At 36.4% G+C, this 22,496-nt stretch overlaps 1 protein-coding gene across 3 annotated transcripts in view; it reads right to left on the reverse strand.

The window, feature by feature from the left end:
• LOC110464288 (kin of IRRE-like protein 1) overlaps positions 1-14,237 on the reverse strand; it is a 131,857-nt gene extending 117,620 nt beyond the window's left edge. For all 3 annotated transcript variants that reach the window (XM_021519424.1, XM_021519422.1, XM_021519423.1), the window contains exon 1: positions 13,225-14,237. The gene's annotated coding sequence lies outside the window, so the exon portion shown is untranslated. The remainder of the gene's footprint in view (positions 1-13,224) is intronic.
• Between the last annotated feature and the right edge of the window lie 8,259 nt (positions 14,238-22,496).

A 22,496-nucleotide genomic window follows, 5' to 3' on the forward strand; every position in this document is an offset into this window, starting at 1 on the left:
CTTGTTGTGAAGTTTGAAGTTAATCCGTTAATAATTACTCGAGATATCGAGCGGACACTGTTTCGGCAAGTCCATAAAGGGGCATAACTCCACAAATTATGGTCGGATAATGGCGGTTATCGAACTTGTCTGAGCTTTCATGGTAATTAACCTTGTGGTGAAGTTTGAAGTTAATCCGTTAATAATTACTTGAGATATCGAGCGGACATCGTTCGCACGCCCGCCCGCCCGCTCACGTGATAACATAATACGTCCCCGTCTTCGACGGGCGTATAAAAATACACCTGTCTATATCTAAAAGGAACACCTTTCTATATCCAAATATGTCCTATATGACAATTGTTAAATAGTTACATCTGTCCATGAAAACACCCTGAAGGTCTACATCAGACAACTGTACAATGGTATCCTACCGTCTAACATCTTTTACCTCTTCCCCAGACAAATGTAGCGCACCTGCGTTCTGACACCTGGACAAAAAACCATTTCCAATATAAATGTCACTAATGAAACCCCCAAGATCCCACATTGGACTCAACTACCTTCAGAAGGGATGTACCAAAGACATTTTATAAGGGGGATAAGGCAGTAGATTTGGTGGAGAAAACCATCTGGGGCCCTTATATAAATAAACAATTACTTAGAGACTTTAGGAACCCTGTAATTGAAAATTTTGTGCCACATGTGCACTTTATATTGGCCTTATACTTAACTTGTTTGATCTATTCCGTGAGAGGTATGGCAGTGGGTATTTAGGATAACTGAATTAAGTCTCTGTCTGCATGGTGTAAGAATTTTTACCATAAATTTTAAACATTTTTTATGAAAATTTTCAATTTCACACCTCATACCCATCTAAAATTTGAAATTACTGAATTTTCTGCCACATATGTCTGATCCCCTGCTGAAGACACAGACGGGCTGGATTGTAATCTCATTCGTGGTATGCCAAAATTTCCTCAGTAAATCAACTTCAAATCTCTAAAAACATTTAATTACATCTTTGGCCTTAAAATAAGAACACTTTTGTGCCACATATATAGTTAATCCATCTAGTTAGCCTGTATAACATACCGACACGTTTCTAGTGGCCATTGTGTGCATTCTGTAACGGGTGAAATCATCTTGATGTAGGATTTCAACAATTTCATGACATCATGGCTTCGTGATGCTGCATAAGATCAAAACAAATGATAACTTTCAAAACTTTAATGATATGGCCAGAGAATATTTTTTGTACAATTATTTGCACACATTTCTGGATATGTGATAAAATAATTTGAATTTATTCCCATATCATACCATATTTATGAAACTTGTACATAAGCTGTTGATAAGACATAAAGTCCTTTACAACTAACCCAAAGTTTTGTTTTCACTCAGCAGACCCTTGCTAAAGTGAAAACTTCCAAGAATTACATTATCACATTGTTATTCATGATTCATAGAATTCTATTAGGAACAATTTCCTCTTTGTAAACTTCTAATTTCTGATTCATCCCAGAATGTGTCTTCACATGTTTGTATATACATGATGTAGGTATATGTTTACATGTATGAGTGTGTGTGAGGTTGGTGTACAGGGAAGACTGAGGGGAAGGCGGAGGGGGACTGTTGAGTCACCCTACCTACTTACTATCAATACAAGCACCTGACTACAATAAAGAACCCCCTCCTCCGATACATAATTGTCAATCTTTGATGTCCGAGAGGAAATAAAAGCCTCCAGATCAGAGGTACACCTGCTGCTTCAGCTGTGGTAGCTAGCTTGTAAGTTTTATTTCTAAATCAATAAGATGTGGGTATATATATAACTCCACCAGGAAAAGAAAAACAATCAACAAAGAACAAAGGAGGTTTTTTTTAAAATAAAGATTGTCAGTGACTAAGATCAGACATCAATTATCTAATGTTACCAGTAAAACAGTCGTAATTAGCTCCAAGCCGATCCGTACGAATACCTACACATCATTTAGTGGTGATAAGCCTACGGACCATCTAAGCCCTCTGAAACCTCCCTGGTCGTATGTTACAGCGTTTGTAATGTTATTGGGTTAGTAAAACAAAACTAGTTCTTTATTATATATACATCATTGACCATGTGCCAGGAGAGGAGTAGTGCCTCAGAATTGCAAAACGATATATATCAGGGAGTAATTATTATCTCAACTTTATGCCAAGTAATGACTGCTCCCTTCACAGTTGAGTAATGAATCACGACTATGTAAGACGGTTTCATATATTCAAGAACCGGAGTTATATACAAACATTAAAATGAAAATAAAATCTAAATAAATGTTTCAAGAGCCAGAGTCAAATATAAACGGTGAAATGAAATCTAAATCAACTTAACAATGTTCAGGACTTATCGACTATAGCAAGCTGCCTTAATTAATTGTGATGTAGAAAAAGAAAGAAACACAGATCTTTTTAATCGGATTGCTGTCGTCAACTTAGTGTTGTCAAACAAATCGTTACTGGTGCTGTTCGAGTAGGACGGATAAAATACAACTCAACATCGTTGTGTTCCTGTGTTGTCTATATTCTGTCTAAGACCCGATTAATCGTCTGTGAATCAGCCAAGCAGATTGGCCGTGAGGTTGTAACGTTATAGTGTTAACTTGAGGAATTCCCCGACCCAGTGCTACAGGCTGTGGCTACACAATCACGCTTTCCATAAATTTGGCATCAGATCAAAACTACATGAAAATAAAAAACTTGTGCAAGGTCAGGACAGGACAATGCATTGCATGTTTTGTCAGAAGCCTTTCACTTTTCCAACATCTCGCGTGATTTCGTGTTGTCGTGTTGTCCGTAAGTTTGACTTGCCCTGGGGCTAAACATGACCTAATTTATAAAGTGCAATGGGTTGGTAGCGTTCAGATACATAGTTTGGTACATTTTGAATACACTAGCTGCCATGGCTTCAGCATAACACTATATTAACCAAGTCAACATTGAATATCTGGCATCATTCCATATCTTGAAAATCAGCAAATGTGAGGTGGGAATTTTGGTGTGACATTAGAACTTACCCCCATATGTATCTGGTAATAAGCCCACCCATTGTTCTGATTCATTAGATCTACCAACAAATGTTTTTTAAATTGCCTTTTGATATCCTCAACCCCACATTGCGTCTGAGATTAGTGTTTGCTCCTGGGCTTTTTGCAGGATAAATATGGTATCACTAACATGTAGTACTATATGGTGGAATAAAGGCAAACAATGTTAAGTAATGGCAGTCGTCAATCCTCTTAAAAATAAAAATATTATATTTATATTGATTCTCTGTACAATTTAACATGGAATATTCATAACGAACGTCCTGTATCGATATGACGTTCTACTATAATATTCATAACGAACGTCTCGTATCGATACGACGTTCTACTATAATATTCATAACGAACGTCCTGTATCGATACAGGACGTTCTACTATAATATTCATAACGAACGTCCTGTATCGAAATGACGTTCTTCTATAATATTCATAACGACGTCCTGTATCGATATGACGTTCTACTATAAGATTCATAACGAAGGTCCGGTATCGATACGACGTTCTACTATAATATTCCTAACGACATCCTGTATCGATATGACGTTCTACTATAAGATTCATAACGAAGGTCCGGTATCGATACGACGTTCTACTATAATATTCCTAACGACATCCTGTATCGATATGACGTTCTACTATAAGATTCATAACGAAGGTCCGGTATCGATACGACGTTCTACTATAATATTCATAAAGAACGTCCTGTATCTATAAGACGTTCTACTATAATATTCATAACGAACGTCCCGTATCGATACGACGTTCCACTATAATATTCATAACGAACGTCCTGTATCTATATGACGTTCTACTATAATATTCATAACGAACGTCCCGTAACGATACGATGTTCTACTATAATATTCATAACGAACGTCCTGTATCGATATGACGTTCTACTATAATATTCATAACGAACGCCCTGTATCGATATGACGTTCTACTATAATATTCATAACGAACGTCCCGTATCGATATGACGTTCTACTATAATATTCATGACATGTCACATCACGTAACAATTACCTTCCGCAGCTATCAACACGACAGCCTCTTTCTGGCAACAACACAGCCTCTTTCTGGCTACAGGTTATCTATTAGCCTAGTCAATTAATCCCAATAAATATATAAAAACATATAGGTGTAAATTCAGTCTGGCATACAGGTGGTATATAATACCATATAAATCCTGTTAAACGACCCAGGTCCTAACACATGCAGGCTTTTGGGGTTTGGGAAGTCTAGTAAGAGCTACTTTTAGAAACCAGATGAAGCTTCCAGGTTTTTTGTACCCAATATCCATAGAAATAAGCTGACAACATCCTTTACATCTGAGACACAAGTTCTGTTTCAAAGAGTTTTCAAGGCCAGTACGTGTTATATAAAACTTGGTATATCTGATCAAAGACAAAAGTTACATCGTTTGGTAATAGGGCCTTGGAACAAATAGGGAAGAGTATTCAATATGGTAACTACTAAAAGCTGTCCGTCCTCGTCTGACATGAATTAACGAAGAATTAACTTACTCTGGCCGCCCCAGACAAATTAAGCCTTGATTCCTTCCTCCAGACAAAAACAGCCATCAATATAGTAGATATTATCAGAGTTTTGCTACCAACTGTTTGCAACCATTGATGTCCTGCCCATGATAAATATAGTGTTATGAAAGTTCTACCTTATAGCAATAAAATATATGCATTCACATTAAATATATGAATATTTTCATGCTGTTTTCATATTAAATGCTATCTTAAAACTGTATTGATGTAGAAATGCCTCAGTACTTAATAGAACTCTTTTGTCTGGAGGTGATATACTGGTAGGTGAGATATATCATTACTGCTAGGAGAAGCCTTAGGTGTCCTGGCGTGGATATCACCTATCAATAATTCAGCGGGGCTGTGTAGTACATCTTTTAATGTTCAGTGGGAAAAAAATATTTTAACAAATTAATGTGATTTTTTTACTGAACATCGTGTAATTAAAGTAAACCCATCTTATGGTGGTTAATACAATTACCATGGACCCGGGTGTATCAATGACATAAGCTTTGTTAGCTTACACACATACAGGTAAATTTCAGATTCGTAATATTTTTATAAAAATATTTTAAATGAAGCAAAAAAACACTTGTCATGGGATTCAACATGATCACCATTTTATGCAAATCAACCACACTGAGAGATCTCACGAGATGACATGCGCAAGTCACGTGATTCAGTACATACGCTTGTCTTATATTCAGCTACATGGAAAAAATTTCGCTTGGATTATTCTTCTAACTTCTACGGAATTAATCAGCATTTTATTGTATATTTATTACCACGATCTTGTAAACGATTAGTCAGTGATTGTTTTGGTGGTATTTGCGGACAGCGAGTGATCTCGCCACGTGCTTGGCACGTTTAACTCATCATAACATTAAGCTGATGAGGTTACATAACCAGAACCCTGGTGGGTAGTTTTACCCCAGTGTCCTATAGTTTGCTTAATGCATTTTCTTACAAAATTATTCCAAATAATTACCATATCTCTCTGGCAATAAGCCAGTACCTGGTAATAAACCCACCCCTATCCATTTAAGTTCAGTAGAAAATTTCAACATTATTTAAATGAAACAAAAAATGGAACTAAAAGGCTGGACCCAAGACTTTAAGATAAAATAATTAATAGCAGACAGAAATAAATTAGAATTTTTTCAGAGCAATATATTACAACACTGGGATATCAGTGACAAGAATTAATGTTCAGCGGAGAAGAATTGTCTCCAGCTAACAGTAAGTACATTACCAACCAGAATTACAACAGACTTTTACAGTAGCGGATCCAGGTAAAAAAAAATTGGGGGGGGGGCTTCAAGAACACACACACACGTCCCCTGATAATTTTCTTTAAAATATCATGTATTTTCACCATTTTCCTCTATTTTTCTTCACATTGAAACATCCCTGGAAATTTTGAAACCCTTTCCCCAGATAGGTCTCTGGATCTGCCACTGTTTTAACACCAAACTCAATGATTGGGATCATCTAACTATTGTCATTATAGATATTTCTTTTGTAAAAATAACTCCCGTCTCGAGTTCACATTTAAGATCACACATGATGACTTGAGTTATCTATCTAATATCATTACAGATGTATGTATTATTTTAAGATAAGAACTCTTTTAAACGAAAAACTAAATAAGGCTTACGTAGTTGATAAATGATGTTAATTTTATTTTATTTGAACTATTTGATCGTTTTTCACCAAGATGGTCGGGGTTTGATTCCCCAATGGGGTCACATGCCCGACAATGTGGGTTCCCTCCGAATACTATAGTTTCCTCCCTACTTTCTTTTGTCTACTTCAATTTTCTTTCAAATAAGAATTCTTTTAAATGAAAAGATTTTTTGTTTGAAAAAACTTAAGACCAAACTTAACTGTCAGGGGAAATCAAACACATCTACTTGAACTTTTAGGACATTTTATTTATTGAATTAAAATCGTTCAACTTAAAATGTTTGTGGGGAGACACTTCACTTTAACCCCCTAAAGGACATGTATTTATGACAGTTACCTTAGCACTGACTTTACAGCAATTGTTGGTAAACAGCTCCCAAATTTTCAATTTTTAAAATGTTAAAATGTCAGGGCTTTGCTGTATCAAGCTATGTTCGCCTAAAGATAAAATAAATGAAATTTTCAAATTGATTTTTTTTTTAAATAGTTATTTAAATATGCATATTTTTGCATATGTTATCTGTATGTGATTATATTGGATCCAGGGATATGTGTATTGGGTTTTATATTATATCAATATGGAAGTATTACATGTTGGAGTTTAACCTGAATCTTTCATTAACCTAACAATGCTGGATTACATGTAGCCAAGCTCATCTAAAATGCCCACTAACGGTTGGAACACTTAACACACAGTGATCAAATATTAATTACAGTTACTTAAGAATCTTCACAACATTTCAATCGAAACATTGTGTTCTCCCCTTAACATTTTAAATGTGTTCTGATTTCAATTAGTTAAATGCTATTGAAACTTACTAACTTAATTCAAGAAAATGGTGCTGACTTAGCTCATTCCCCCCTGACATTTTATAATGAACTATTCCAACCTTTGAATTGGAAGAGTTCAAATGTGACTTCAGGGGTGAATGAGTTAAGGACATCTGCTACCTTACAGAGAACAACTAGGGTTTGGTGATGCAGGAGATAGTACACACACTTTTCACCAAGATGGCCAGGGTTTGACTTCCATGCAGTGTCCCCATTTTTAATTACAGGTGAATGCTGTTGAATCTTAATTCAAGAGATCAGTACTGACTTAAAGACATATGCTGCCTTACAGAGAATAACTGCAGGGGGTTAGATGATGCAGTGGATAGCACACTGGCGTTTCACCAAGATGGGCCGGGTTTGATTCCCTAAATAAAGCATAAAAAAGCTTGAGATCTGCACCTACCCAGCTATGCAGGATCCTTATGGGACATTTATGCATTCCCATTCAGGCAAACAAAGGTGACAATTATAAGTTGACAGAATTTACTTGTTTTTTATAATTGTTTTAAAATATATAAACTTATCATTTTTGATAAACAATTTCTAATATCTCGGAACTACCCAAGTGTCATCAACATGATTTTCTAAAGTCATAAAAAAATATTTTCAAATTTCTTTATTTTTGAGAGTAGAACTCGTTTGAAAAGGAGGAGCATGTCAAAGTAAGACGTCACTAGCAGCCTTAACTGTGAAGTATTTAGTATTGGCCGACAGCTCACTGACTGATTCTATCAAATCATGCTGTCAAAATTCTGTTGTTTATTTGTTTATTTTTGAAAACTTTATCTTTAAAAGTGTTACATGTCCCATTAGCGACAAAAACTATCCTGCATAATACCAAGAGTACGTTTATCTAAACAAGTGAGGGATTTTATCTCAATATTTGTACAGAGGTCAGTACTTTCACAGAGTGGCAAAAACGCCTTGTAAAATATTAAAGGGAACGTCAAGTCAGCAGGGCAATGGAGCTAACTTTCAGTTCCAAAAAAATACTTAAGGGTGTATGTCGCCTGGAAATGACACTTATCTCCTTACCAAGGAGTTCAAAGCTATGAAACATGTGAAATATCTTTCCAGACAACTTTTATGACTTGGTTTAATTAATGAAATAAAGCATTTTGTTCTAGGTGAAAACTCTAAGGGAGATAACTCTGGCACATCAGTATATTATAATGTGTAAGGTGGCATACATCTTGCACCCCGGCTTAAAAGATTTGTTAAGGCGTGATATTTTGCTAGCGGAAAATGCTTATTCTTTCTAAATACCTTTCCTTCTTAAAAATATCACAGATTTCGTCAGAATTCAGTTTTTATAAAGACATCTGAACATAACTTTACAATCAAGTTGGCTTTGTAAACATGATTTTGACCTCTGTCATAGATCACAGGGCTAATTAGTAAGTCATGCAAAAAGTCTATGACGTCATTTAAACATGATTTTGACCTCTGTGATAGATCACAGGGCTATTTAATTATTTGTACAAAAAGTCTAAGACGTCCTTGAAAACATGATTTTGACCTTGCAATACATTACAGGGCTTTTTAATTAGTCAGACACAAAGTCCATATGTAAATCTGCTAATGTGTAACGACAGCAACATAGCCTTGTTTCATTATAGATTCTGATTGCTGTGTGGATCAAATGTTCTGCCAAGAATATCCCCTTTAATCATAGTAAGTTGCCAGTAGCAAGTCACATTATACATTTATACCCCAATGTTCATGCTAGTTGTACGTAACAGTCTTTTTTTTTTAAATTAAAAAAACCCATAATTTTCAAGATCATAAGACACCTTCCTGTTGTAGCTTTATTCCACATACATTAAGTACCTTATGTGAATATTGTTCCTATATACTTTGACATACAGAATCTCCATCATTATTCCCAATACATATCATTTAAATCAGCTGCAGCAAGGTTTAAAATAGGAACAAGTTTGAGATTCTATTCATCACAGACATATTTGTCAACTTTTTAAAATTTACATCGGGGGGGTTGGTTCTACATGCTTAAAATAAAAAACATACTAAACTGTGCTTATATATCCCCTAGGAAAAATACTTTAAAATGACATCTTTTGAACTGTTAATTTCTTCAGATGAAAACATGATAGCTTAGAAAAATCAGTGGATGAAAATGTTCAAGTTTAGAGTAAAAAATCATGAGTCTCCCTCCAAAATAGGGAGAGTTGTCAAGTCAACAGACTCAATCTGTCAATAAAATTTGACCACAAAAACAAGAGAACTCACAGCGCTGATTTTTATTTTGCCATGAATTCCAGTCACCATGTCTCATTCACCCCTGAAGACACATTTGAACCCTTCCAATTCAATGGTTGGAATAGTTCAATATGAAAATCAGGGGTGAATGAATTAAAATTTATTTTGCTAGGAATTCCAGTCACCATGTTTAATACTGTTACCTGTTATGTCATAATATGACACACCGACACAATAACGGCTTGGGAAACGTAGGAGAAAACTGATGGTACCATAAGGACTTCTTGTACAAGTTCTTCGTAACATGACCTCATCATTTTCCCTTGATTTAAGATTCATTTAAAACTTGGAGGAGAAAATGGACATTGCCCTCTTCAGTAAAGGACTGTAGACTCAATTTTTCTACTAAATGGAATGAAAAAAAATGTAATAAAGTTTGTTTTTATTTCTTCTATTAACTCTCCACCCTCAAATATAACATTAGGGTCTTATCAAATAACCAAATACAACATGGCCTTGTTAGTTCAACCATTTATCTATAATTCTGAAACAATTTAAATCTTATTTTAAACTGATATCCGTCCTATGATTACTCATATCCAATCTTACCACACATAAGGTTCAACTGTATATGTTAATATTTTTTCATCTTTGATATCGGAGGTTAGAGTGTTTTAAGTATGTATTTGAGCACATATTGTTCGGTTGACAAGGCGAAGACCTGCCGTGGGTGAGGCATAGTTGGTTACGATGAGGAATATGGGGGTAATTTGTTCAATCACCATAACGACTACACCTAACGTAAACCTACGGGTACAAATAATTTGTTTTTAATTTCTGTATCTGAGGAGGTTTCATTTTTCATTTTTTTTTTTATTATAGAACAGTAAAATTACTCCCCCGAACAGGTAAATGAGTTTCTAACGGCCATAACAAAACCCTAAATATACAAATAAATGTCTCCTGACAATTAAAGAGTCTAATGTTGTTGACATTGACGACCCTAGCATCAGTGTTGTCTTCTTAATTATTACTTTGGGGGAAATCTTGCTGAACCAAACATTAATTTTATTCTCAGTAGCTTTTTGGCTAATTGTTTTGGAGTAATTAGGATTTTGTAATGGAAAATATGTGACCACATGTTATAATTTTGTTTATAATAATTAATTTTCAACTTCAGGCCAAATAAATAACTTCCATGGTTAGCTTTGTACACAATCAAAATGCATAGGTAATTATATGAGTATTGAGGAACTATATAAGAACTACATCATGTAAGTTACCCTGTACAGTGCACTTTGTCAGGTAATTACACGGGTATTGAGGAACTATATAAGAACTACATCATGTAAGTTACCCTGTACAGTGTACTTAGTCAGGTAATTACACAGGTATTGAGGGACTATATAAGTACTACATAATGTAAGTGTACAGTGTACTTTGTCAGGTAATTACACAGGCATTGAGGAACTATATAGGTACTACATCATGTAAGTTACCCTGTACAGTGTACTTAGTCAGGTAATTACACAGGTATTGAGGGACTTTATAAGTACTACATCATGTAAGTTACCCTGTTCAGTGTACTTTGTCAGGTAATTACACAGGCCTGTACAGTGTACTTTGTCAGGTAATTACACTGATATTGAGGGACTATATAAGTACTACATCATGTAAGTTACCCTTTACAGTGTACTTTGTCAGGTAATTGCACAGGTATTGAGGGACTTTATAAGTACTACATCATGTAAGTTCCCCTGTACAGTGTACTTTGTCAGGTAATTACAAGGGTATTGAGGAACTATATAAGTACTACATCATGTGAGTTACCCTGTACAGTGTACTTTGTCCGGTAATTACACAGGTATTGAGGGACTATATAGGTACTACATCATGTAAGTTACCCTGTACAGTTTACTTTGTCAGGTAATTACACGGGTATTGGGGGACTATATAAGTACTACATCATGTGAGTTACCCTGTACAGTTTACTTTGTCAGGTAATTACACAGGTATTGAGGAACTATATAACTACTACATCATGTTAGTTAGCGTGTACAGTGTACTTTGTCAGGTAATTACACTGATATTGAGGGACTATATAAGTACTACATCATGTAAGTTACCCTTTACAGTTTACTTTGTCAGGTAGTTACACGGGTATTGAGGATCTATATAAGTATTACATCATGTAAGTTACCCTGTACAGTTTACTTTGTCAGGTAATTACACAGGTATTGAGGGACTATATAGGTACTACATCATGTAAGTTACCCTGTACAGTGCACTTTGTCAGGTAATTACACGGGTATTGAGGGACTATATAAGTACTACATCATTTAAGTGTACAGTGTACTTTGTCAGGTAATTACAAGGGTATTGAGGAACTATATAAGTACTACATCATTTAAGTTACCCAGTACAGTGTACTTTGTCAGGTAATTACACAGATATTGAGGGACTATATAAGTACTACATCATTTAAGTGTACAGTGTACTTTGTCAGGTAATTACACAGATATTGAGGGACTATATAAGTACTACATCATTTAAGTGTACAGTGTACTTTGTCAGGTAATTACAAGGGTATTGAGGAACTATATAAGTACTACATCATGTGAGTTACCCTTTACAGTGTACTTTGTCAGGTAATTACACAGGGATTGAGGGACTTTATAAGTACTACATCATGTAAGTTCCCCTGTACAGTGTACTTTGTCAGGTAATTACAAGGGTATTGAGGAACTATATAAGCACTACATCATGTAAGTGTACAGTGTACTTTGTCAGGTAATTACACAGGTATTGAGGGACTATATTAGTACTACATCATGTAAGTTACCCTTTACAGTGTACTTTGTCAGGTAATTACACAGGTATTGAGGGACTTTATAAGTACTACATCATGTAAGTTACCCTGTACAGTGTACTTTGTCCGGTAATTACACAGGTATTGAGGGACTATATTAGTACTACATCATGTAAGTTACCCTGTACAATGTACTTTGTCAGGTAATTACACGGGTATTGAGGGACTATATAAGTACTACATCATGTAAGTTACCCTGTACAGTGTACTTTGTCAGGTAATTACACAGGTATTGAGGGACTATATAGGTACTACATCATGTAAGTTACCCTGTACAATGTACTTTGTCAGGTAATTACACGGGTATTGAGGATCTATATAAGTATTACATCATGTAAGTTACCCTGTACAGTTTACTTTGTCAGGTAATTACACGGGTATTGAGGATCTATATAAGTTCTACATCATGTGAGTTACCCTGTACAGTTTACTTTGTCAGGTAATTACACAGGTATTGAGGGACTATATTAGTACTACATCATGTAAGTTACCCTGTTCAGTGTACTTTGTCGGGTAATTACACGGGTATTGAGGAACTATATAAGTACTACATCATGTGAGTTGCCCTGTACAGTTTACTTTGTCAGGTAATTACACAGGTATAGAGGAACTATATTAGTACTACATCATGTAAGTGTACAGTGTACTTTGTCAGGTAATTACACAGGTATTGAGGAACTATATTAGTACTACATCATGTAAGTTACCCTTTACATTTTACTTTGTCAGGTAATTACACAGGTATTGAGGAACTATATAAGTACTACAACTCAACATCAGTGTTCCGTTACCACTATCAATCAGTTTTCAAAATAAAAAACGATGTTCCTAATGAAATGGTACATGTCATGGACATTATCAGGGCTTACGATCTCCAGAATCCGCTCTGAGAAACAAAAATGTGTAGTACCCCTCCGTCTTGTCCTTATCGCCATGGAGATCTTACTCCATCTACTCTACATGCTCCGAAGTCAGCCTTCTTACGTTTATAAACATATGAAAAACTACTCACCAGGAAAGCGCTGAAGTTACACAGCTACCATCCCCTAGAACACTGATGATCAAGTCCTTTACAGCATTGATAATCCACGGGGGAAAATTGTTGGCTGGTTCCAGTAGTTTGTGATTGCCAGTACACACAAGGTAACACACTCCAAACAATGGCAAACTACTTCAGTGCAAATAGCTATAAACAATTTTTTTTAACAAAATCTGCAAATTGCACTTTGTAGTATTGATGAATCACCGCTGGTAAGAATCTTTGTTCTGTGAGTTTGAAGGAAGTTTGGTAACTCCACGCTGTCTTCAAATTAAAATAAAGATAAAAAGTTAACTACCTTCCACCCCTACACAACACAATGCTACGTTCCTACTGGAAAGGCAGGTTGAGTCCAATGTTGATATACAGGGAACAAAACTAATCCATGAATATTTGAAGTAATCCCACACTTTCTAAACTTCCCAGCCTCTGTCTCCAACCATCCACGTTCACAAAATACACTCTTTTTTGTGAAGTTCACGTAAAAGTGAGTAACACTTTCTCCAATTTTCTGGAAGTATCTCCTTAACTGGGCTCTACAACATCTCCACTCTTGTAATTAGTCGTAGAGTCTGAAATGGAATGGACAGACATTAATTAGTTAAAAAGAAAACCAATAGACGGGATGTTTACATGGTGTATGTGGCTTTGAGTCTGTAGAGAGGTACCAGCTACACTGTGGTGTACCTAGACACTGTATAACATTTGTCAGCCTCAGCACTATACCTCACAACACCCCTCATCCCCAAACTCAGGGCGTGCTGGTATACACAGACTGGTCTCAACTCTCAGAGTGGATGCTGGGAAACAGGTACTATAGACACCAAGCTCATCCCCAAACTCAGGGCGTGCTGGTATACACAGACTGGTCTCAACTCTCAGAGTGGATGCTGGGAAACAGGGACTATAGACACCAAGCTCATCCCCAAACTTAGGGCGTGCTGGTATACACGGACTGGTCTCAACTCTCAGAGTAGATGCTGGGAAACAGGTATTTATAGCACACAGGTGTAGCCAAACTTAGCTGGCAACCAGGTAGCACAGTTAGAGCATCTGCCTATAGTTTGGAGGTCCCAGGTTCGAATCCTGGTACAATTGTATTGTTGTTTTAGATTATGTTATATTAGCATGTATTCTGTCAATTTTTAGTGTTTGCCATATTGACATATATGTACATTAGACTGAAACGTCTCTTAAATTAATTTATATGCTGCATGAACTTTATGTTTGCATGACTTTTACTTACCATGCTATTTTACTTTTTATTCAACTATCTGTGATGCATGCTACCTTTGTGATATTTTGTTGTTTCTATTAATTAGGATTGTTATATATAGTCGTAAGAATAGCTCTTCTGGGCTAAAGTTGCATTGTTACAAACACGACTCTAAATAAAAATTCTTGTATCTTGTAAGAGCAAACAAAAGACTGATATGTACTGACGACCTTGACGGCATAATGGAACATAAGGAGTGGTTATCAAATTTTTTAGAGTTGCTGGACCATACTTATCCTTGTCCTTAAACAATTAAATAATCACTCTAAGCCATAATAAGGAAGTAGCATAATTTTTTCAGTGTTACTTTTTCCTCTGTTTCATGCACTTCATGATGTTTTCTTTACCGTAGTACAGGTAAAGGTTATAAAACACGAGCTTCTGCGTATCGACCAAAAAAAACTCAAGTTCAGCATTCACTTCTTTGTGGAAACAACTAGCTTTTATTGGTGACTTAAAATTCACTGATTCAATTACACACACGATTCATAGACACAAAAAATTGGCTTTACCATAATTAACAGTCCTCTACCCAAATAAAACTCAAGGTTCTCGTGATGATATTGATGACAGCTACAGGTAAGGCAGAACCTAGTTGTACCAAGTTCATTTACCTCAACGAAATGTAACGGTGAAATTTCCAAATATATATTTTTGAAAATCTATAAATATCTACTGAATATTGTGCATAGTATCTGGTCATTTTGAATTCCTAGGACATGTAAGTGTGTACCGCAAACTTTCGCCAGGCAAATATTTACCTTTCAAAGGTAAAATCCATATTCTTGCCTTCTTCATTCCAGCCTGCATGTAAATTTGCTATATATCGCGTGCTGTGTACTAGCTAGTACTCGCCATCATGAAAATTCACCCTCATAACAGAGGGCGAAAATAGCAAAAGTATAGCTGCAGCAAAAATGTCCATGTATATAGTATACTAGTGTTTCAAGTTTAATAATTAAGAGAAAAGATCATAGATTTTTACTGTACATTTATATATTAATAAGGTAAATGAGCGTGATATATAAAGATCAGGGATTTGGTAGTAAAGCTACATGTAGGTAAGGAATCATAGCTTTTTACTGGTTACATATATGATGACGGTAAATATAAGCGTGATATATGAAGATTTGGCAGTATAGCTAGATAGGGAAACGTAGCCAGAGTAACATTGATCAGGATCAGGTATAATCACCTGTAACAACACAAACATCAAACACGCTTACGATCCCACGTCAGTCGTTAACATGGCAGTTACGATGAAGTGTGTTAATTATTAATCTCAAGTACAACCCCGCATCTTATTGCACGATTCTAACGCAAAAACGTATACAGCACGTTACAATCCTAGATAGAGAATAAGAAATATCTTAACCAAGAAATCACGGATTTAATTATTTATTTGTCCATTTTAGATCTGTAGATTTTCATCTCAATTGTGCACTGGTTTGATTCAAAGATATCTTCTTTGATTCGTTTTTGGAGATATGGCAGAGACTTCTCGAGTTCTTTTGGGAACATCATAGAGATTCTGGAGAACACCACAGAAAGTTTCTGGGTACACCACAAAGACTTCGTGGGTTCACAATAAAGATTCCTTGGGTTCACCATTAAGATTTCTTGGGTACACAATACAGGTTCCTTGTGTACAGGTTTAAGATATTTTGAGTTCACCATATAAACACCTTTTGGGTAAAACGTTAAGACTTCCTTAGTATGCCATTCAGACATTTAAGGTATACTGAACAGACTTTTCAAAGAAAAAGGTTCACCTTGTCCTTCTATGTGGTGTTGTCTCCCTTGGTATCTATATGGTTAACCTTGTCGTCGATATAATGTGACTGAACAGACTGACATGCGACTGTTTACAGATTACAACCTTTAAGTGAACACTTTAAATTTACACTTGTGTGGCGGCTGGCCTCATCATCTATCAACTACCTCGCCCAATGACATTAAAGCCACTGTGAAGAGAACAACTCTAACCCTATAACAATCTAACACGTTTTAACTTGATACCTTGTCTGGAGGTCCAGTGTGACCTTGTACAATGTGTATAAAACAAGCTTTTCAGTAATTACCTATTTTGTACTGTTGGATACCTTTTTGCAGGATATGAGAATTTAATGGTTTTTGCTATGCTAGGTATCATGATTTGGCGATTAACGTCAAGTGACATTCTTTGTCAATCGTTCTCTCCGTAACCTTTCAATAACAGAAGTAGTTTTATTGCTGTAGGCATAATTCCACTACCTCGTACATTTATATGTAAATCAGTAATTATTGTAGATTTAGCGTGTGTATAGCTTGCAGCAGTACGTCCCTGGGTATCAATACTCACCAGATTGTAATGCAAAGACCCCTTTTGTTCCATAAAACAGATAAGACTTGAGTTAAAACAGCCGGAGAAGACTTCAAGCAAGTCATTTGCAAACTCGTCATCAGTCAAAGGAGTCTCATCATGAGAAGTTATTCTTAAATTTGCAAAAAACAAACAAATTAGTATTTGTCATGGAGATATTTCTTTCTCTCAAATATAAACTACGGAAATGTAAGGCCCTTTGGGCTTGAAATAGCATGAAACTCTTCTATGTGGAGGTGATAAAATAACATGTGTCAGGAGTACCCTTAAAGCTGATGCTGAAGCTTGCTGGCATTAGCTTGGCTTTCACTGATGTTTGTAGCATGTACTATTATCTTGCTTACACCTTCATGAAATATTTATACACGAACAGTGATAAGTGTATTCCGCCTTTTTTCACCTCAGGTGAAATACGGTCAATTCTATGAATCTTGCACTCAGTATGTTCCTGACTGGTTTCATGTTGATCGTTGATGGTTTAGCTCGAGTTTGATGCGTGAGATCTACTTCTGCTAATTTGGTGTTGCGTTTGATACGTTTTTTTTATTTTTCCTCACACCAGTCTAATTAATTAACGGACACAAAACACACACAAAAACTCTAATACTGTCAGGACGTTTTTCCGAAAAGGTTTGTAGTGAAAAAATCCTCTCGTGTCATGCATAAATACATCATATCAACTCAGACCAAGTTTACTTTTCCAATCTGGTGGGGTTGAATTGAGTACGGTAGAATCAAATTTATATAGCTGTGAAAAGTTTAATGTATTTTGATAATCACATTACAAGAGTAAAGTGTAATGGCCGTACACTTGAATGGGCCACTTGAATGGGCTATCGCTCCGCCAATTGACATGATAATGTTTTATAATGATCAGACAAGATATACTACGGATAGGTAAATTCCCCTTTATATAACTCTCCAGGTACTTACTCACACAGTTTCACATCGTAATACAGATATTTTGATGACTGGTTTTATGTCGTTTGACTTTTGCAAGCTCTCTGGATTAACGTTATCGGGAGCCGATGGAAGACTGACACAGATGATACTCAATCCTGAGCTAGTTCATGTTATATAAGACCATCAGTAGACATCACTAGTGGCTTTGGTAAAGAAAAAAACGAACTTAAACAGAGAAAAAGTCTTTGTAAAATCTCAATATACTGAACACTGTTACACTGTTTCCACCTTCTTATTTCAAGGTCCTCTTTCACTTTTTCGTAACGATTCCTTTATACGTCTTTGTCAATTAATCGCCTATAACCACATTATAATGAAAAAATGTCAATGGACATTAAGTGGCAGTATAACAAGCTTTAAGTGAGGAGGATTGTTTCCTGTTGAATATCCTGTATCTTATTAGTACGGAGAGCAGTCGTTTGGACTTTCACAGGTGAGAAACAGGGGTGAAAATAGAAGGAAAACTAACAAACTAGTGACATCTATGATATTCAATTGAAAAACAAATCAAACATATTGTTGAGTATGTTTCTTGAAATTTCGGGACATTCTCGCGACCTGTCAAAAAATAATTGTGTTGGGATCTGGTTGGATATCAAAATCACAAGTCACTTCTGTATCTAGATGTCAAAATTAATTTTCTTTTGATTGCCCTAGTGAAGATACTTTATTTTATATCTTCATTGAAAATATCCCTTTTATTCTACTAACTTTTCTATCATAAATGTATACTAGTATAGTTTTGGTATTTGAACGTCCATGGAATGTTGTGGGAATTTGAATTTTTCAAAACTTGGTGTTTGTGGGGATATGTGGGGTAATGTTGGACATTAGTGGGATGTGTGGGGTATTGGTGGGGTATGTGGGGTACTATTGGGTATGTGCCATATTTTTGTGAGTTATGTGATGTTTTTTTAGTTTTTTGACTGACCTTTGACCCTGACACATGAGATTGGCTGTTGATTACCATGACCTTCGACCATGACACATAAGATTGGCTGTTGATTACCATGACCTTTGACCCTGACACATTAGATTGGCTGTTGATTACCATGACCTTCGACCAAGACACACTAGATTGGCTGTTGATTACCATGACCTTCGACCCTGACACACTAGATTGGCTGTTGATTTCCATGACCTTCGCCCCTGACACATTAGAGTGGCTGTTGATTACCATGACCTTCGACCCCGACACATAAGATTGGCTGTTGATTACCATGACCTTCGACCCCGACACATTAGATTGGCTGTTGATTACCATGACCTTCGACCCCGACACATTAGAGTGGCTGTTGATTACCATGACCTTTGACCCCGACACATTAGATTGGCTGTTGATTACCATGACCTTCGACCCTGACACATTAGATTGGCTGTTGATTACCATCACACTTGTACACCATTACTAAGAGGTCACGCCTCAATCTAAAAGCTTTTAAAGATGTTGCAATGAAAAATGTGAACATTTAGACAATTTCTTTGAGATCTTCTATGCAAGATTCAATTTTCAATTGGAAGATAAAATAAAAATTCCAATATCTAGGGAAAAAACAATGCAACATATATTCTCTTCTCCACTTGCCGATACAAATTGTACATAAGGGATTGCTCCCCTTTTTCCGTAATTGTTATTCTTAGATAAAAATGTCACACTTAAAACAATTCACAAACTTTACGATTCGGAATAAACACAATCTAAATCTGATGGGTTGGAAAAACCATGCATAATACATAACTTACTCCGACATGGGAAGCGTTTCTGTAGAAACGTTTTTCACCATAATGATAATATGTGGCATACCGTCTGTCGCACTATAACTAAGATGTGTGTGTTAGCGCGTTATAGTAATTCATGCTGACTAGGGATACAATAACGTAACAAGATCAGATTTAAGTTCTCCAGACAAAACTTACGTCTGGATCAAACCAAATCCAAGTTTATATTTTTACATTATTTTGTTTTCCTTATATGAAAAAAACCAGCACATGTCAGAATGAAGATCTGAGACAAGTAATTTTCCAGTAATGTAAAGTTATGGTTCTAGATTCCTTTGGCTATTTCAGGTCTGCATGATGTGGTAAACAGAAAACTGTCCCAGAAGGAGCTAGCTAGCTTTCTCTACTGTAGGTTTACATTTATACAGCACAGTGACACCTAACTCGAAATCAGAAATATCCCTGGTTAGTGACACCTAACTCGAAATCAGAAATATCCCTGGTCAGTGACACTTAACTCGAAATCAGAAATATCCCTGGTTAGTGACACCTAGCTCAAAATCACAAATATCCCTTGTTAGTGACACCTAACTCGAAATCAGAAATATCCCTGGTTAGTGACACCTAACTCGAAATCAGAAATATCCCTGGTTAGTGACACCTAACTCGAAATCAGAAATATCCCTGGTTAGTGACACCTAACTCGAAATCAGAAATATCCCTGGTTAGTGACACCTAACTCGAAATCAGAAATATCCCTGGTTAGTGACACCTAACTCGAAATCAGAAATATCCCTGGTTAGTGACACCTAACTCGAAATCAGAAATATCCCTGGTTAGTGACACCTAACTCGAAATCAGAAATATCCCTGGTTAGTGACACCTAACTCGAAATCAGAAATATCCCTGGTTAGTGACACCTAACTCGAAATCAGAAATATCCCTGGTTAGTGACACCTAACTCGAAATCAGAAATATCCCTGGTTAGTGACACCTAACTCGAAATCAGAAATATCCCTGGTTAGTGACACCTAACTCGAAATCAGAAATATCCCTGGTTAGTGACACCTAACTCGAAATCAGAAATATCCCTGGTTAGTGACACCTAACTCGAAATCAGAAATATCCCTGGTTAGTGACACCTAACTCGAAATCAGAAATATCCCTGGTTAGTGACACCTAACTCGAAATCAGAAATATCCCTGGTTAGTGACACCTAACTCGAAATCAGAAATATCCCTGGTTAGTGACACCTAACTCGAAATCAGAAATATCCCTGGTTAGTGACACCTAACTCGAAATCAGAAATATCCCTGGTTAGTGACACCTAACTCGAAATCAGAAATATCCCTGGTTAGTGACACCTAACTCGAAATCAGAAATATCCCTGGTTAGTGACACCTAACTCGAAATCAGAAATATCCCTGGTTAGTGACACCTAACTCGAAATCAGAAATATCCCTGGTTAGTGACACCTAACTCGAAATCAGAAATATCCCTGGTTAGTGACACCTAACTCGAAATCAGAAATATCCCTGGTTAGTGACACCTAACTCGAAATCAGAAATATCCCTGGTTAGTGACACCTAACTCGAAATCAGAAATATCCCTGGTTAGTGACACCTAACTCGAAATCAGAAATATCCCTGGTTAGTGACACCTAACTCGAAATCAGAAATATCCCTGGTTAGTGACACCTAACTCGAAATCAGAAATATCCCTGGTTAGTGACACCTAACTCGAAATCAGAAATATCCCTGGTTAGTGACACCTAACTCGAAATCAGAAATATCCCTGGTTAGTGACACCTAACTCGAAATCAGAAATATCCCTGGTTAGTGACACCTAACTCGAAATCAGAAATATCCCTGGTTAGTGACACCTAACTCGAAATCAGAAATATCCCTGGTTAGTGACACCTAACTCGAAATCAGAAATATCCCTGGTTAGTGACACCTAACTCGAAATCAGAAATATCCCTGGTTAGTGACACCTAACTCGAAATCAGAAATATCCCTGGTTAGTGACACCTAACTCGAAATCAGAAATATCCCTGGTTAGTGACACCTAACTCGAAATCAGAAATATCCCTGGTTAGTGACACCTAACTCGAAATCAGAAATATCCCTGGTTAGTGACACCTAACTCGAAATCAGAAATATCCCTGGTTAGTGACACCTAACTCGAAATCAGAAATATCCCTGGTTAGTGACACCTAACTCGAAATCAGAAATATCCCTGGTTAGTGACACCTAACTCGAAATCAGAAATATCCCTGGTTAGTGACACCTAACTCGAAATCAGAAATATCCCTGGTTAGTGACACCTAACTCGAAATCAGAAATATCCCTGGTTAGTGACACCTAACTCGAAATCAGAAATATCCCTGGTTAGTGACACCTAACTCGAAATCAGAAATATCCCTGGTTAGTGACACCTAACTCGAAATCAGAAATATCCCTGGTTAGTGACACCTAACTCGAAATCAGAAATATCCCTGGTTAGTGACACCTAACTCGAAATCAGAAATATCCCTGGTTAGTGACACCTAACTCGAAATCAGAAATATCCCTGGTTAGTGACACCTAACTCGAAATCAGAAATATCCCTGGTTAGTGACACCTAACTCGAAATCAGAAATATCCCTGGTTAGTGACACCTAACTCGAAATCAGAAATATCCCTGGTTAGTGACACCTAACTCGAAATCAGAAATATCCCTGGTTAGTGACACCTAACTCGAAATCAGAAATATCCCTGGTTAGTGACACCTAACTCGAAATCAGAAATATCCCTGGTTAGTGACACCTAACTCGAAATCAGAAATATCCCTGGTTAGTGACACCTAACTCGAAATCAGAAATATCCCTGGTTAGTGACACCTAACTCGAAATCAGAAATATCCCTGGTTAGTGACACCTAACTC

The sequence above is a fragment of the Mizuhopecten yessoensis genome, unplaced genomic scaffold (assembly GCF_002113885.1).
Source record: "Mizuhopecten yessoensis strain PY_sf001 unplaced genomic scaffold, ASM211388v2 scaffold10979, whole genome shotgun sequence".
Classification (NCBI taxonomy): Eukaryota; Metazoa; Mollusca; class Bivalvia; order Pectinida; family Pectinidae; genus Mizuhopecten; species Mizuhopecten yessoensis.